Here is a 19,647-nt window from a genome sequence, read left to right as displayed (position 1 = left end):
GTGTATGTGTGTACATATATATAATAATAATAATAATAATAATACATTTTATTTAATGGTGCCTTTCAAGACACTCAAGATCACCTTACATCACATAATATCAGTAATAAACACATAATAAGCAACAAAGCATAGCACAACAAAATAAGATTGATATAAAATAAGATGCAGTTGTTGCAGTTAAAATGAGTAAGCTAGTTTAAGAAGATGGGTTTTAAGAGCAGTTTTGAATTCTGTCATGGATGTGATGGGGTATGCAGATGTGAGGGGGTAGTGAATTCCAAAGTTTAGGTGCTTGTATGTCTATATATACAGTATGTGTGTGTGTGTGGACACAAAATGCTGGAGTAACCCAGCGGGACAGGCAGCACCTCTGGAGAGAAGGAATGGCCGACATTTCAGGTCGAGACCCTTCGTCAATCTGATGTCAGGGGAGTGGGTGTGACAGAGATTGAATGTAGTCGGAGACTGAAAGACTGCTGGGAGAACTGGGAAGGGGAAGGGGATGGAGAGAGAGGGAAAGCAAGGGCTGTTTGAAGTTGGAGAAGTTGCAGAAGTCAATTGTCATGCCGCTGGGGTGCAAGCTACCCAAGCGAAATATGAGGCGCTGTTCCGCCAATTTGCGCTGGGCCTCACTCTGACAATGGAGGAGGCCCAGGACAGAATTTGTGTATGTGTGTGTGAGAGGAGAGGAGATGTATATATACAGACACTCAACGTTTATGATGTTGTGTTGCTGCTGCATGTAAGAATGTTCTATCGGGGATGTATGACAACAAAACACGCTTTTTAAACCACAAACAAAACTGGAGCAGGAAAGAGGGCAGCGTTTATCGTCAGTCCCGGTGCCTGCTGGCTTTCCCACTTACAAAGTGCATTGAGACGATGCACCTGCGGTGGCAAGGATAAAACAGGGGCACGTTTCAGAGAAGCCGCCTGTCCTTCCTGGTATTTGCGATGCTTCTCACTGCGGACGGTGCCAACAGATTCGGGGGCGTTTGAAATGGAAAGGCCCCTCGCTGCCTGCCTGCTGGTCATCACACTTCACCGATGACTAGTTCCTGGCCTTGTGCACCGTTGACTTACTGCCAGGGTCACAGCTGCTCGCTGACAAGGGCAGAGTGGCCAAGGGATGAAGGGTTTATTGTGCTCGCAGGAAAGCATTTGCGATGCCAGGAAGTCATTTGTCAACTCTTTAGAAAGCGTTTCAAGGTAAATGTTTTCCAACGTTTTGTTTTCGCTTGCAGCGTTAGGTTTCCCGGTGGTTCATGCCACCTCATACACCTTACTGTGAGGAAGATATCTGTCCACAAATCTGCATCGACTGACTTACTCCATTTCAAACTGGATTTAAAAATTAACAACAGGGCGTATTGCTTTTGTTTCCAACACAGTGGCGCAGCGGTAGAGTTGCTGCCTTACAGCGCTTGTCGCACCGGAGAGCAGGGTTGGATCCCGACTATGGGTGCTTGTCCGTGTGGACATAGGTACAAGGTGAAGGGGAAAAGATTTAATAGGAATCTGAGGGGTAACATTTTCACACAGTGTATGGAACGAGCTGCCAGAGGAGGTAGTTGAGGCTGGGACTATCGCAATGTTTAAGAAACAGTTAGACAGGTACATGGACAGGACAGGTTTGGAGGGATATGGGCCAAATGCGGGCAGGTGGGACTAGTGTCGATGGGACATGTTGGCCGGTGTTGGGCCAAAGGGCCTGATTCCACACTGTGTCACTCTATGACTCCATCATCGTCAGGCAAATGACTTCATTTCTCACATTATCATCTCCCACCATAATTGAAAGCTCCAGTGTGCAATGGTGTAAATTAATTTATTTCAGATCCAACATGAAGCTGAAAATTATGCCAATTAGCCATCGTGACAGATGCAAGACTTGGCGAGAAAGAGAACACGATAAGAGATTAATTATCTTGCAGTTATGCCAACAGTCCTCCATATAACCTTTACACCTGTCTGCTTATATGTCACAATCTAGAGTCGAGAATCAAGTCTTTTATTGTCATATGTCCCAGAAGCTTGAAAGGGTTCAGAAACGATTTACGAGAATGTTGCCAGGACTAGAGGGTGTGAGCTATCAGGAGAGGTTGAGTAGGCTGGGTCTCTATTCCATGGAGCGTAGGAGGATGAGGAGAGATCTTATAGAGGTGTGAGAATCATGAGAGGAATAGATCGGATAGATGCACAGTCTTTTACCCAGAGTAGGGGAATCGAGGACCAGAGGACATAGGTTCAAGATGAAGGGGGAAAGAGATTTGATAGGAATCCAAGGGGCTTTTTCACACAGAGGATGGTGAGTGTATGGAACAAGCTGCCAGAGGAGGTAGTTGAGGCTGGGACTATCCCATCGTTTAAGAAACAGTCGGACCGGTACATTGATAGAACAGGTTTGGAGGGTTACGGACCAAGCGCAGGCAGGTGGGACTAGCGTAGATGGGACATTGTTGGCCGGAGTAGGCGAGTTAGGCCAAAGGTGCCTGTTTTCACACTGTATTACTCTATGACTCTATAGAACAATGACATTCTTACTTGCAGCAGCACAACAGAATATGTAAACATAGTACACTGTAAACAATATCATATACGATTAAAACAAAGTTTGCTGTGTGTATGTACATTTACAGACATATACATACATACACACATGCACACACACAGAGTTATATATATACATATATATATATATAACTTCAAGTAACCCTTGATTTCCCTCTCTCTCCATCCCTCCCACTTCCCAGTTCTCTGACCAATCTGAATGTCTCCGACTACATTTTATCTTTGTTTGCTTTGTTGTTACCTTCTCCCAGCTAACAATAGTCGATTCTACATTTTTCTTGATCTCCATTCCCTTGGTCCTGTTTTCACACCTTCACACTTCTTTATGTATGTATCTCCCTCTCCCCTGACATCAGTCTGACGAAGGGTCTCGACCCAAAACGTCACCCATTCCTTCTCTCCAGAGATGCTGCCTGTCCCGCTGAATTACTCCAGCATTTTGTGTCTGTCTTCGGTTTAAACCAGCATCTGCAGTTCCTTCACACACACTTATATATACTGTATATACCTACACACGTACACAAAAAAACAAACAAATAATAGTGCAAAAAGACAAAACCAATGCCCCCAAGTCTATATAGTTCAGAGCTTATTTGGAGGTGGTAGTGTTTAATAGTCTGATGCTTGTGAGGAAGAAGCTGTTCCTGAACCTCGACGTTACAGTTTCCGGGCTCCTGTACCTTCTTCCCGATGGCAGGGGTGAAATGAGCGTGTGGCCAGGGTGGTGTGGGTTTCTGGTGATGCTGGCTGCCTTTTTGAGTCAGTGGCTCCTGCAAATCTAACAAACATTTCATCAGTTAATGCCCCCTTTTACTGAAAGCATTAGCAACATGTTTTCGATGTTTCAGGATGATAATTGCATCGGCATGAAAAAATATGAATAAAATGTAAGTAGAATCAAAGGGGGGGGGGGGGGGGGAGGGAGTTGATGGTGAAGTGGGGAGAATAAAATGAGTGAGGTTACGATTTATCTAGTTTAGTATAATTTAGCTTATTATTGCCACATGTACCTACTGAGGTACAGCGGAAAGCTTTTTGTTGCGTGCTATCTAGTCAGCGGAAAGATTAGACATTACTACAACCAAGCCTAGACACAAAATGCAGGAGTAACTCAGCGGGACAGGCAGCATCTTTGGAGAAGGAATGGGTGACGTTTCGGGCCGAGACCATTCTTCAGACTGAAGACTTTGTCTGTCCCAACAAGGGTCTCGACCCGAAACGTCACCCATTCCTTCTCTCCAGAGATGCCGCCTGTCCAGCTGAATTACTCCAGCATTTTGTGTCTATCTTCGATTCAAAACCAGCATCTGCAGTTCCTTCCTGCTACAATCAATGCGACCACAGACACAGGATAAAGGGTGTATAGTTCGAGTAGGAAAGCCTGCTGTTGGAGTAGAGGTTTAAAAGAGTGGAGTGATTGTAACGGGTGGTTGCAGATTCACTTCTGGGACCAGCGTGCAGGGAATCGCTTGTCTTGGGCGTCATTAGTTCCACATGAAATCCAGCATGACAGTTAATTTCTTATCTGTCCCAGTCTACTAACTTAGAAATTGTTATGCCATTTTGGCTCTTTTAACACGTCCTTTGATGTGGATGTGAATGACAATATAAAAATCTTGGTCGTATATATTAGTTATCCTATATTTACATCAATAAGTTTGGGTGGATTTCTCAAAATAGGGTCAACTAAACCATCAACTTTCAGTGGCGGCACGGTGGCGCAGCGGTAGAGTTGCTGCCTTCCAGTGCTAGGGACCTGTGTTTGATTCTGACTATGGCGTGCTGTCTGTATGGAGTTTGTATGTTCTCCTTGTGGCCGGATGGCTTTTCTCCAGGCGTTCCAGTTTCCTCCCACACTCCAAAGACGTAAAGGTTTGTAGTTTAATTGGCTTGCATAAATTGTTCCTTCTTCTTCTTGCGAATGAAACATAAACCAAAGGAATAGTAAGATCTCAAGCCGGGTGTTGAGCAGCCAGGTCGTTGTCTCTGCGTCAATGTCGACCAGGCACTGAGCTCCATTTGGTGGGTGGTAGAGCGGGCACTCAGAAATAACATGGTTGACTGTTGTTCTGCTCCGCATTCACAGGCTGGGCTCTAGTGGAGTCCCCATCTCCACATGCTGGCATTGAAACGTCCAACTCCAGTATGAAGTCTGTTGAGCTTCACCCATGCCCCTCTGGGGAGGTCAGACCCTGGAGAGCTTTTATCTGGTGAAGAGATATAGCTGTGTAATGGAGATGAGGTTGGCTTACACTCCTGTGTCCATTTGGTGGCTACATAATTGTTCCTAGTACGTAGGTCAGAACTAGTGTACGGGTGTACTGGATAGACTTGGTTTATACTCTCTAGAATTTAGGAGATTGAGAGGGGACCTTATAGAAACTTACAAAATTCTTAAGGGGTTGGACAGGCTAGATGCAGGAAGATTGTTCCCATTTTAGGGAAGTCCAGGACAGGGGTCACAGCTTAAGGATAAGGGGGAAATCCTTTAAAACCGAGATGAGAAGAACTTTTTTCACACAGAGAGTGGTGAATCTCTCTCTCTACACAGAGGGTAAACAGTTCATTGGCTATATTTAAGAGGGAGTTAGATGTGGCCCTTGTGGCTAAGGGGATCAGGGGGTGGAGAGAAGGCAGGTACGGGGTACTGAGTTGGATGATCAGCATGATCATATTGAATGGAGGGCAGGCTCGAAGGGCCGAATGGCCTACTCCTGCACCTAATTTCTATGTTTCTATGGTTTCTATGTGATCTATGGTCGGCACAGACTCGGTGGGCTGAAGGGCCAGTTTCCAAGCTGTATCTCTCAACTAAACTAAATAGGAATTTAGACACCAAATGCTGGAGTAACTCAGCGGGTCAGGCAGCATCTCTGGAGAAAAGAAATCAGTGGCGTTTCGGATCGAGACCCTTCATCGTCTGATCAGTAACTCCCGCAGTTCCTTATCTCTAATTTAATTCCTATTATCCTAAATAGGAATTGGGTAAAGCTTCACTCAAAGTGAAATATAAATGCATGTGCAATTGATAATTAACCACGGATCCTAACAGCACCTTTGAAATACTGTATTGAGACACTAATAGAAAACACATCTGTAGCTTCACAATTTGAAATGGCTATGGACAAACATGAACAATTGCAAAGAAAATTGCATTTTAATTGGTTTATTTATGGAACTTAATCCTGCCAAGGCTCCTTTTTAAAAATATCTAACACAAATAAAATCTGTGTAATAATAAAATCAGAGATTAAACAAGGTTTAAAAACTGATGTATTTCTTTGGACACCCACCTATAAAAGCAATTCAGTCTTTATATGTTTTTATGACTCACATTACCTTTTATTAGGCATAGAAACTGGTGAACATTCATCAACGAGTTATCTTCTCCATCTTGAAATTGTTTTAGCAAAGCTTTATTTTCCAGAGTCTGTGCTGGCACAGAAATATAATGTGTGTTAGCTTGCCCTCGTGACTGGATGTCACTTTGCCCTGTGTCTCTGGCTCTTTAATGTTCTCTAAAGGAAAAAAATTGTCATATGTTGAAAAAATGGAGCGACTGGGCTTGTTTTCACTGGAATTTAGAAGGATGAGAGCGGATCTTATTGAAACATATAAGATTATTAAGGGATTGGACACGCTAGAGGAAGGAAACATGTTCCCGATGATGGAGGTGTCCAGAACCAGGGCCTACAGTTTAAGAATAAGGGGTAGGTCATTTAGAACGGAGATGAGGAAAAACTTTTTCACCCAGAGAGTTGTGAATCTGTGGAATTCTCTGCCTCAGAAGGCAGTGGATACTTTCAAGAGAGAGCTAGATGGAGCTCTTAAAGATAGAGGAGTCAAGGGATATGAGGAGAAGGCAGGAACAGGGTACTGATTGTGGAGGATCAGCCATGATCACAGTGAATGGTGGTGCTGGCTCGAAGGGCCGAATGGCCTACTCCTGCACCTATTGTCTGGTGTCAATGAAAAACTAGCCAGCAAACTGCTTTATAGTGATACAAGTAATTTATCTTTTAAAAGTAACCTGTCATCATTCATTTCTCAGCTCCGATGGCTATTCGGCCTTTTTTATCGCATCTCTGTATAGAAAACAACATGAAAAAAAAATTAGCACCGACTGGTGAAATTAATCAAAATACACGTTCATAAGTTATAGGAGTAGAAATAGGCCATTCGGCCCATCGGGTCTACTCCGCCATTCAATCATGGCTGATCTCTGTCCCCTAATCCAATTTTCCTGCCTTCTCCTCACACCCGTTCTAATCAAGAATTGGACTGGCTCTGCCTTAAACATATCCACTGACTTGGGCTCCATAACCCTCTGTGGCAATGAGTTCCACAGATTAGTTACTCTCTGACTAAAGAGGTTCCTCGTCACCTCCTTTCTAAAAGAGCGCCCTTTAATTCTGAGGCTGTGACCTCTGGTACTGGACTCTCCCACCAGTGGAAACATCTTTTCCACATCCACTCTATCTATGGCTTTCCGTATTCTAATACATTAGTGTTTATTTTTTCTTCTCATCCTACGAACGCTGCTCTGTACCATCAAATACTCTCAAGGTAATAGTGATTTTTGTTGCTTGCTATCCAGTCATTGAAAAGACTATACGTGGTTACAATCAAGCCGTCCACAGAGTACAGACACAGGATAAAAGGTGTAATGTTTAGTGCAAGATAAAATCCAGTAAAGTCAGATAAAAGACAGTTCAAAGGTCTCCAGTGAGGTAGATGGGAAGGTCAGAGTCGCTCTCTGGTTGGTGAGAGGATGGTTCAGTTGCCTGATAACAGCTGGGAAGAAACGGTCCCTCAATCTGGAGCTGTGCGTTTTCACCCTTCTGCGCCTCTTGCTTGATGGGGGAGGGGAGTGGAAGGATTGACCATGGTGAGACTCATCCTTGGTTATGCTGGTGGCCTTGTCGAGGCAGAGTAAAGTATAGATGGAGTCAATGGAAGGGAGGTTGGTCTGGGCTATGTACATCCACAACTCTGTAATTTCTTGCGGTCTTGGATAGAACTGTTCCATGCATGTTATAACATAATTCATGATGTGCCAGAAACTTGGATGTCATCGCTGCTGCGTTCCATGTCTCTACTTTTGGTCTTTGTCTGCGGTTCCCTGTCACCACATTAGCACAATCCACACCCCTTATTTACTAGTTATCAGCCCTCACTATTCTTTCCCCTACAACATATAGTAAGATTTTTATTGACTAGGTGCAATAAAGGACTCTGCCTAGATACATGTGACAATGAAGTACTAGTGAACCATTAAACTATTTGGGGTCATTCAGCCCATTCAGATTACATTGAGCCTTTCAACAGTAATCCCCCTTTTTTCACCTTGTACCCACAAATACACCTCCTTTCATTTATCTACCCAATTCCTTTATGAAAATCCAGATTGTCTCAGTTTCCACTTTTGCCTTTACCAGTGTCTTTGTTACATTTGAATCTCATTGGTTCATAAGTTCTAGGAGCAGAATTAGGCCATTCAGCCCATCGAGTCTGCTCCGCCATTCGATCACGGCCGATCTATCTTTCCCACTCAACCCCATTCTCCTGCCTTCTCCCCATAACCCCTGACATCCATACTGATCAAGAATCTATCAGTCTCTGCCTCTCCTCCCACTTTCCTGATCCAATTGACATGACCTTCAGTTCTTTCCTTTCTCATGGCGTTATCTAATTCCCATTGAAAGCTTTGACTCCACAGAATGTTCCCACTTTGTCCTGATAATGTAACTACTAACTTGGCCTCACGGTGGAACCTTGAGATAGACCTTGATGAACTGGATCTGTGCTCTAGAGAAACCAGGGGAAGAAAGATGCAGGGACACGCTATCTCTGAAATCAGGGAAAATAAACAGATGGCAGGGCAGGTCGGGGGAAAATGTACCAATATGATGTACCAAGCGAAAGGCACAGAAAAACAGGATATCCTCCGCAAAGCAAACAACAAAGCCGCTAACTTTTTCTCAACTTTCAAATAAACCTTACGCTCAAGAAATGAAGGCAAACACACTGCTTCATGTTGGGTCTGTTTTGTGGAAATATGTAATTCATGAATATTAGTTTTAATTTTGATAATTGATCGAAATCGATTAGACAAAAATAAAAGATGCATTGTACGGACGAGACTGTAAGACTTTTTTCACAGCTATCTAACTAGGGGGAATAAAATCACTGAACAGATTGGGAGGACTTGGACATATTGAGTAAAATATGAGTTTCTGCAAGCTTTTGTTTCCTGCTCGAGACTTTGTGCAGTAGTTTGCTTTCATCTTTCACCTCTGGTTTCCAAATAATGTCCCAGCTACACTAGTGACACCTGCCTGCGCTTGGTCCATATCCCTCCAAACCTGTCCTATCCATGTACCTGTCTAACTGTTTCTTAAACATTGGGATAGTCCCTGCCTCAACTACCTCCTCTGGCAGCTTGTTCCTTACACCCACCACATTTTGTGTGAAAAAGTTACCTCTCAGATTCCTATTAAATGTTTTCCCCTTCATCTTGAACCTATGTCCTCTGGTCCTTGATTCCTCTACTCTGGTTAAGGGATTCTGTGCAACTAGCCGATCTATTCCTCTCATGATTTTAGACAATAAAAATGCAGCCTAAAATGATGCAGCAAAAATCCACCATATCTTTAAGTTTAGTTTAATTTAGTTTTAGAGATACAGCACTGAAACAGGCCCTTCAGCCCACCGAATCCGCACCGACCAGCGGACACCGCTCATTAACACTGTCCTATGCACACACTAGGGACTATTTTTTTACATTTTATACCAGGCCAATTTACCTACAACACTGTACTGTTTTGGAGTGTGTTAAGATCCCGGAAAAAGCCCATGCAGGTCACAGGGAGAACGTACAAACTCCATACAGACAAGCACCCATGGCCAGGATCGAACCCGGGTCTCTGGCGCTATAAGGCAGCAACTCTACCGCTGCGCCACCGTGTCGCACTAAGCTGTGAGGGTACTGTACAAAATGATTTTGTGGTTGCCACATTTACTGCATGAAATGCATGAAAGAAAGATTTGTTTAAGAAAGAACTGCAGATGCTGGTAAAATCGAGGGTAGACACAAAATTCTGGAGAAACTCAGTGGGTGAGGCAGCATCTACGGAGAGAATGAATTGGCGATGAAGGGTCTCGACCTGAAACTTCGCCAATTCCTTCTCTCTATAGGTGCTGCCTCACCCGTTGATTTTCTCCCGCAAGAAGGAAAGACTCATGCTCGTGAAGTACTTTTCCCAAACCTCAGGATGTATCAAATGCATTTACAACCAACTAAGTACATTTGAAGTGCCATCATTATTGGTACATAGGAAATGAACACAGCAGGATCTCGCAAACTGCAGTAGCTATGTATGTTAAGCTATAAATTCTATTGCATTGCAGATTCTTTACGCACTGCTGCTCAAATACATTCACCAAATGCCAATCAGCCCTTCTGAGTATGCATGCAATGCGACGGGATGTTGCACTCTTCTCCCACAGTAATGCACAGAGGCCACTGGACAAGAAGCAGCCACGTCAATTGGCATGCATGCACATATGCCCAGGCATTACACTGCCCGACACTGCAGCTCAGAGACCGCTCAGTCAAAGTTTAGTTTAGAGATATGGTGTGGAAAGAGGCCCTTTGGCCCATCGAGTCCACACTGACCATCGATCACCCCATACACTAGTTCTATGTTATCTCATTTTTTCACACATATATATATATAACACATGCAGTGTGTGTGTGTGTGTGTGTGTGTGTGTGTGTGTGTGTGTGTGTGTGTGTGTGTGTGTGTGTGTGTGTGTGTGTGTGTGTGTGTGTGTGTGTGTGTGTGTGTGTGTGTGTGTGTGTGTGAAATGAGATACCATGTTTTTAACAACAACATTTTATATACAATAAAATATAGTATACATATTCTATACACATATATATGTGTACATATAGATATGCCTATGCATATGTGTATGTATACTGTATATACATGTGCGCATATGCATGTGTATATATATATATATATGTGTGTATGTCTATATCTATAAATATACTCTATTAATATACTGAACTTATTGTTGTTTATATTGGTATTTACAGAGTACTATGTCTATATTTTGTTTGTGCTGCTGAAACTAAGAATTTCATTGTTCTGTTTCGGGATGTTTTATAATAAAATATTCTTCACTTGGTTCCACATTGGTAACATCCTGACACGTCTCTCATAATAGAGTCATAGTCATAGAGTGAAAGAGTGTGGAAACAGGCCCTTCGGCCCAACATGCCCACACTGGCCAACATGTCCCAGCTACACTGGTCACACTGATGAGTATTACTTGACTTCAGCATCAACAAGGTGAATTTTCTCCCCATCTTTCTTCATCCCAGCTGAATATTGGGACAACCACAGTTGCTGTCTTCAGTGTAAAGGAAGGAACTGCAGATGCTGGTTTACTCTGAAGATAGGCACAAAAAGCTGGAGTTGCTCAGCGGGACAGGCAGCATCTCTGGAGAGAACAACTGGGTGACGTTTCGGGTCGAGACCCTTCTTCAGACTCTATAATTCGTTCAATATTGCTATCATCTGAGACTTTAACATGGTGGCATCAAACCCCATTTGATTGCTTCAATACCTGGTGCCCACACTGTCTCCCGCTGAAGCAACAACTCAATTTTAAAATGTTATACAGTATTTTAGCCTCGCAATTTCCTTGCAATCTCTTTCTCTCTCTGAGCCATCTCTTCTCCTCCAATTCCATCATCCCTAGATTTAACATCTCCACCATCAGGGACCATATCTCCAATTGCCAAAGTCCTAAACCAAGCATCTCTTTCCATAACCCTCTCTGTTTTTCTTTAATTCAGTCCTTAAAACCTTGACCAAACATGGTTTTTGAACATTTTGCCTGGATATTTCTGTTTTAATTCCTGTTCAATATTCGATCCTTTAAAAAACACATGTAAATGTACAAAATCATGAGAGGAATAGATCGGGTAGACATACAGAATCTCTTGCCCAGAAGTAGGGGAATCAAGGACCAGGGGACAAGAGTTTAATATGAGGGGGGAAATATATAATAGAAACCCGAGGGTAGACAAGAATGTTGGAGAAACTCAGCAGGTGAGGCAGCATCTATGGAGTCAAGGAATGGGTGACATTTCGGGTCAAGACCTTTCAGCCCGAGGTGTCATTTTTTCACACAAAGAGTGGTGGGTGTATGGAACAGGCTGCCAGAGGAGTTGAGGCACGGACTATCGCGACATTTAAGAAACATTTAGACAGGTCTACTTATTCTTCCGCATGGCATGTACAGCCTAAAGTTGTAGGTCAACTTGTTCTGTTTGATCTCTTGCGCACGTCGAGTTGCTTGTGTTCATCAAAACAGGTGGACCACGTGAAGGTTGCAATCTCCCACCCATTTAGATAGGTGCATGGATAGCATAGGTTTATACGGATATGGGCCAAATGCGAGCGGGTGGGACTAGTTGGCCAGTGTGGGTAAATTGGGCCAAAGGGCCTGTTTCCATGCTGTAAGACTCTATGATGGGGACAAGTCAGAGTACAGAAGTGAGATCGACCGACTGACCAAATGGTGCCAGCACAATAACCTGGCCCTCAACACCAGCAAAACCAAGTAACTGATTGTGGACTTTGGAAGGGGGAGGATGGGGACCCACAGTCCCGTTTATATCAACGGGTCGATGGTGGAAAGGATCAAGAGCTTCAAATTCCTGGGCGTGCATATCTCTGAAGATCTTTCCTGGTCCGAGAACACTGATGCAATCATAAAGAAAGCACATCAGCGCCTCTACTTCCTGAGAAGATTACGGAGAGTCGGATTGTCAAGGAGGACTCTCTCTAACTTCTACAGGTGCACAGTGGAGAGCATGCTGACCGGTTGCATCATGGCTTGGTTCGGAAACTTTAGCGCCCTGGAGCTGAAAGACTACAAAAAGTGGTAAACACTGCCCAGTCCATCATCGGCTCTGACCTCCCGTCCATCGAGGGGATCTGTCACAGTCGCTGCCTCGAAACAGCTGGCAGCATCATCAAGGACCCACACCATCCGGGCCATACACTCATCTCCCCACTACCTTCAGGTAGAAGATACAGGAGCCTGAAGGCTGCAACGACCAGGTTCAGGAACAGCTACTTCCTCACAGCCATCAGGCTATTAAACTCGGCTCGGACAAAACTATAGCCAATAATCTGTTTATTTGCACTTTATCAGTTTAATTATTCATGTGTGTATATATTTATACAATGGTATATGGACACACTGATCTGTTCAGTATTTGTGCCTACTATGTTCTGGTGTGCTAAAGCAAAGCAAGAATTTCATTGTCCTATCAGGGACACATGGCAATAAACTCTCTTGAACTCTCTTGAACTATGACTATGACTCTATGACATGCCTCCAGGTGTTTTACTATATGGGAAACTGTACAATACACATAGTCATGGTTTTAATGAGGCTCACATAACACAGACGTCTACAAAAGCAAAGTATTACAGATACTTAAAATCTAAAACAAAGGACAGAAAGCGAAAGGATGAAACAAGGAAATGCAAATGGTAGAATCTTGTAAAAATCATATTTCAAGAGAGATTTAGCTCTTGGGGCTAAAGGAATCCAGGGATATGGGGAAAAAGCAGAAACGGGGTACTGATTTTAGATGATCAGCCATGATCATATTGAAAGGCAGTGCTGGCTCGAAGGGCCGAATGGCCTACTACCGCACCTATTTGTCTATGTTTCTATGTAAAATATGTAGTGGTGCAGTTGGGTAGCACGGTGGCGCAGCAGTAGTTTACAGCACCAGAGACTCGGGTTCGATCCTGACCATGGGTGCTGCCTGTACGGAGTTTGTACGTTCTCCCTGTGACCTGCGTGGGTTCCCTCTGGGTGCTCCGGTTTTCTCCCACATTCCAAAGGCATGCATGTTTGTAGGTTACACAAAAAAGCTGGAGAAACTCAGCGGGTGGAGCAGCATCTATGGAGCGAAGGAAATAGGCAACGTTTCGGGCCGAAACCCTTCTTCAGACTGATCGGGGGCGGGGGTGGGTGGGGACAAGAAAGGGAAAAGGAGGAGTAGCCCGAAGGCTGGGGGATGGGAGGAGACAGCAGGGGGGCTGAGGAAGGGGAGGAGACAGCAAGGACTAACAAAATTGGGAGAATTCGATGTTCATGCCCCCGGGGTGCAGACTCCCCAAACGGAATATGAGGTGCTGTTCCTCCAATTTCCGGTGCTGCTCGCTGTGGCCATGGAGGAGACCCAGGACAGAGAGGTCGGAGACGGAGTGGGAGGGGGAGTTGAAGTGCTGAGCCACCGGGAGGTCAGCTTGGTTATTGCGGACCGAGCGGAGGTGTTCGGCGAAACGATCGCCCAACCTCCGCTTGGTCTCACCGATATAGATCTGCTGACATCTAGAGCAGCGGACGCAATAGATGAGGTTGGAAGAGATGCAGGTAAACCTCTGTCGCACCTGGAACGATTGCTTGGGTCCTTGAACGGAGTCGAGGGGGGAGGTAAAGGGACAAGTGTTGCATCTCTTGCGGTTGCAAGGGAAAGTGCCCGGGGAGAGGGTGGACCGAGAGGGAAGGGAAGAATTGACAAGGGAGTTATGGAGGGAGCGGTCTTTGCGGAAGGCAGATATGGGGGGAGATGGGAAGATGTGGCGAGTGGTGGGGTCACGTTGGAGGTGGCGAAACTGACGGAGGATTAAAACCCGCTGAGCACCCGCTGAGTTTCTCCAGCTTTTTTGTGTAACCTTCGATTCTCCAGCATCTGCAGTTCCCTCTTAAACACATGTTTGTAGGTTAATTGGCTTCGGTAAAATTGTAAATTGTCCCTAACGTGTGTAGGATGGAGTTAGTGTGAGGGGATGGATGGTCGGCGCGGACCCGGTGGGCCGAAGGGCCCGTTTCCGTGCTGTGTCTCTAAACTCAACTCAGTAGCTCAGGCAGCATTCCTGAAGAGACGTTTTTTGGTCCAGACCCTTCTTCAGACAAAAAAAAACACTGAAGGGTGCCGTCCTTAGGACGTCGCCTATCCATTCCCTCCAGGGATGCTGCCTTACCCGGTTGAGTTACTCCAGCACTTTGTGTTTTACAACCAAAAAACAAATTCAGTGATTAAGAGTTGCAATACATGCTTGACTATTTGTGAATTTCAAGCTCGACACAATACCATTGGAATCTTCACGGCATTCCAACTGGCTTCCTGTGGGATCGACTTTAGTGTTGATTTTTTTTTATTAATGCAAGGAAATAACAGCACATGGAGTGACCATTTGGCCCATCATGCCGATGATAGCTCCACGAAATAAGTTAACACCCGCCGTGCGAGGAGAAATGGGGTTTAAATTTAAGCTTGCATTGAATTACAGCCTCTCCCTTTTATCCTACTCTGTGAAATGTAGGTACAAAACTAGACGGTGAATTTTATTTGAATAGGGATCGACAAGGCTGAATTATCTGGTGAAACTGACATGGAAAACAACACTCCCCCAAAGGACTGGCTGATCCCATTTTCACAGCGAATGCGAAGTTGTGGAATTGGCAAAATTGCAGATGTGTGGAAGTTATTTCAACAAATTGCTTCAGAATAAAGGAATTCTGTCTGAAGGACAACTTACGGGATGTAACTGAGCGAGCCACACATTATTTGGATAATGTTTCATTCGCACTTTGTCACGCACATACTCACTTTCCCCAGTGCGATCCTGATGTACATAAGATGCCAAATCATTCCCAGGGCCAAAGCAGGACAAGGATAAAGTTGGAACGGATTATGCTTGGAGGTACAGCGTGGAAACAGGCACCTTCGGCCCACCGAGTCCGCGCCGACCAGCGATCGCCCCGCACACCACCGCTATCCTCCTGCGCACTTGGGACAATTTACAATTTTACCGAAGCCAATGAACCTCCAAACCTGCACGTCTTTGAAGGGTGAGGGGAAACCGGAGCACCCGGAGAAAACCCACATGGAAAGGTCACGGGGAGAACGTGCAAACTCCGTACAGACAGCACCGGCAGTCAGAATCAAACCCGGGCCTCTGGTGCTGCACCACTATGCCGCCCTTGTGGGCCTAATCCTGGGTATTGACCAGATTATCAATGCCAGTAAAGTTATTCCTGTTTAATGCATTGTGACAACTTAGATGTCTGTGCGAATTTTATGATTTATTTTTCATAGGAACAGAGACCTGGCACTCGCTTGCTTATAAAAAAAACAGTACAACAATAATGGAAAGATAATTGTCAGTACTACAACACTGTGAAAAGACAATTTCCTGGTATTTCTGGCAACATTAATGGAAAAGTTGGTGGACTTGTTATCATTACTCTTCTGAACTGACCATTTCTGATGTCATGTCTGTGTGGTGAAACATAGATCCAGAATTTGTTGTCAGTGATACCTTGCTCCATGTGGTTTAGTTTACTTTACTTTAGAGATACAGCGTGGAAACAGGCCCTTCGGCCCACCGAGTCCGCACCGACCAGCAATCCCCGCACATTAACACTCTCCTACACACACTAGGGGCAATTTACATTGATACTAAGCCAATTACCATACAAACCTCTACGTCTACGGTGTGTGGGATGAAATCCAAGATCCTGGAGAAAACCCACGTGGTCACGGAGAGAACGTGCAAACTCCATACAGACAGCACCCAGATTAGTTCTCTCTAAATGTTACAGCCTATTGAAGTGCATTGAGAAGGAAAACTATTTTAAATGGGTGTTGTAAATGTATTCAGTAGCGATGGGTGTCACGGTGGCGCAGTGGTAGAGTTGCTGCTTTACAGCGCCAGAGACCTGGGTTCGATCCTGACTACAGGTGCTCTCTGCATGGAGTTTGCACGTTCTCCCTGTGACCACGTGGGTTTTCTCCTGGCACTCCGGTTTCCTCCCTCACTCCAAAGACGTACAGGTTTACAGTTTAATTGTCTTCAATGAACTTGGAACTTGTCCCTAGTTGTCCCTAGTGTGTAGGATACTGAGTGCGTACGGGGTGATTGCTGGTCGGCGCGGACTCGACGGGCTTTCTCTACTTACTGTGTTTCTCTAAAGTCTAATCTAAAGTCTAGTCTAAAGTGAGGAGCAATTCAGAGACAATCTGAACATGGATTATATTCCACAGATTATATTGGGTTAATGAAGGATTTAACAGAATTATTCCAAATTATGAAGGCCTTTGATAAGAATTCCATCTCTCTTTCAAGCATTAAATATACATGAGCAAACATGCATCTTTGAAAATTTGGCTCCATTAACTTCAATAGAATCAGTACAAAAACTTTGGAAGTAGATGTTAAATACCGTAGCTACACTGCATTCATCGTCAGAAGAGTTACTAATCAAGGAAAATGCTGGAGTAACTCAGCAGGTCAGGCAGCATCTCTGGAGAAAAAGAACAGATTACATTTCGGGTCGAGACCCTTCTTCAGACTGAGCATTTTATTTGGACATAGGCCAGGAGGGGTAGAGTGGAGTTGAGTACGTGGAAATTATTTCAGTAGGCGTCAGTCTGAAGAAGGGTCTGGATCTGAAATGTCACCTATTCCTTTTCTCCAGAAATGCTGCCTGACCCGTTGAGTTTCTCCAGCATTTTGTGTCTATCTTCGGTGTGAACCAACATCTGCAGTTCCTTCCTACTACTAATCAAGGATGCGATTTTAAGGCAATTTAGTCAAGAAAATTGCAGGAGGGAGAATTTTATTTGGACAATAGACAATAGACAATAGGTGCAGGAATGGGCCTTTCGGCCCTTCGAGCCAAAACCACCATCCGCCGAGATCATGGCTGATCATCCACAATCAGTGCCCCATCCCTGCCTTCTCTGCATATCCCTTCACTATCTTTCAGAGCTTTATCTAACTCTCCCAGAGAATTGGCCTCCATTGCCTTCTGAGGCAGAGAATTCCAATAATTTACACAAATTATTGGTATGATCTGGAATACACATCTCAAAGAATAGTGGAAGCAAATTCAAAAGAGGATCGTAGAGTCATACAGTACAGAAACAGGCCCTTCGGCCCACCATGCTACCCCTTGTACCTACCCACACAAATCCCATTTACCTGCTTTAGGTCCATTCCTATGCATGCATATATACAAGGCTGCCAGCAAAAACCTAACACTATCATGATGGGCTGAGTGTCCTTCATTTGTAGTCCATGATTCTGACAAGTTGGTTGTATTTCAAAGTAGAAGGAAGGAACTGCAGATGCTAGTTGGCAAAAAAACCCCACAAAGTGCTGGAGTAACTCAGCAAGCCAGGCAGCATCTCTGGAGAACACAACAGGGAGAGAGGGGGTCCAAGGTTTACTTGAAGTTAGAGAAATCAATATTCATACTTCTGGGTTGTAAGCTGCTCGAGCAAATATCTGCCGGGTTGTAAGCTGCTCGAGCAAATGTCTGCCCTGTTTGGATTTGTGTGACTGGTAGTTGCACTAAAGTGACCTTTTTGCTGGCTGGCACCATTATTTGAACGACAAAAGGAAAAGCCAAATTGAAGGTTAATTCCTGTAACAGAACAAAACTGCAACACTAACACGTGGCATGCCAGAGTTCCCGCAGCTGTGCTGCAGGGGAAATTCAAGCAGGGCAAAGGGGATGGAGCAGTGGTGTGATTCAAACTGGATAGTTTACAAAAGAACAGCGCAGGCAGGATAGAGCAAATGACTTCCTCACAACACTGTACATCAGACCAAAGAGCCTATTGTTTAATAAACCTGTTTAATTAGGGGCGGCACGTTGCCGCAGCGGTAGAGTTGCTGCCTTACAGCACCAGAGACCCGGGTGTAGTCTGTTTGGAGTTAGTACGTTCTCCCCTTAACCATGTTGCTTTTCTCCAGGTGCTCTGGCTTCTTCTCACGCTCCATAGGTGTACAAGTTTGCAGGTTATTGGCTTCGGTAAGAATTATAAATTGTTAGTGTGTAGGGTGATCGCTGGTCGGCGCGGACTCGGTGGGCCAAAGGGCCTGTTCCCGCGCTGTACCTCTAAAAGAAACTGAACTGGCGGAGTTCTGCAAGGGTCGGTGCTGGGACCGCTACTCTTCACGTTGTATATTAATGATTTGGATGAGGGGTTTGAAGGCTTTGTGGCCAAGTTTGCAGATGATGCAAAAATAGGTGGGAGGGCAGGTAGTGTAGAGAAAGCAAGGACTCTGCAGAAGGACTTGGGCAGGTTGGGAGAGTGGGCAAAGAAGTGGATGATGGAATATAGTGTAGCAAAGTGTGGAGTCATGCATCTTGGTAGTAGGAATAAAGGCGTAGATGATTTTCTAAATGGGGAGAGAATCCAGAAATCGGAGGTGCAAAGGGACTTGGGAGTACTGGTGCAGGATTCCCATAAAGTTAATCTGAATTCGAATTAGTAGTATAGAAGGCAAATGCAATGCTAGCATTTACAGGTATATCAAGAGGGTTAGAAAACAAACACAGGGATGTAATGCTGAGGCCCTATAAAGTCCTGGTAAGGCTACATTTGGAATATTGTGAGCAATTTTGGGCACCATATCAGAGGAAGGATGTGTTGGCTCTGAAGAGGGTCCAGAGGTGGTTTATAAGAATGTTCCCAGGAATTAATAGGCTGACCTATGATGAGTGTTTGTCGGCACTGGACCTGTAGCCAAGTTCAAGTTCAAGTTCAAGTGAGTTTATTGTCATGTGTCCCTGTATAGGACAATGAAATTCTTGCTTTGCTTAAGCACACAGAAAATAGTAGGCATTTACTACAAAACAGATAAATGTGTCCATATACCATGATATAAATATATACACACATGAATAAATAAACTGGTAAAGTGCAAATAACAGAAAGTGGTTATTAATAATCAGAGTTTTGTCCGAGCCAGGTTTAATAGCCTGATGGCTGTGGGGAAGTAGCTATTCCTGAACCTGGTTGGTGCAGTCTTCAGGCTCCTTACCTTCTACTTGAAGGTAGCAGGGAGATGAGTGTGTGGCCAGGATGGTGTGGGTCTTTGATGATACTGCCAGCCTTTTTGAGGCAGCGACTGCGATAAATCCCCTCGATGGAAGGAAGGTCAGAGCCGATGA

This window comes from Leucoraja erinacea, chromosome 23 (assembly GCF_028641065.1).
Source record: "Leucoraja erinacea ecotype New England chromosome 23, Leri_hhj_1, whole genome shotgun sequence".
Lineage (NCBI taxonomy): Eukaryota > Metazoa > Chordata > Chondrichthyes > Rajiformes > Rajidae > Leucoraja > Leucoraja erinaceus.
The sequence above is the reverse complement of the archived record's forward strand: the minus strand, read 5'-3'. Positions refer to the sequence as shown.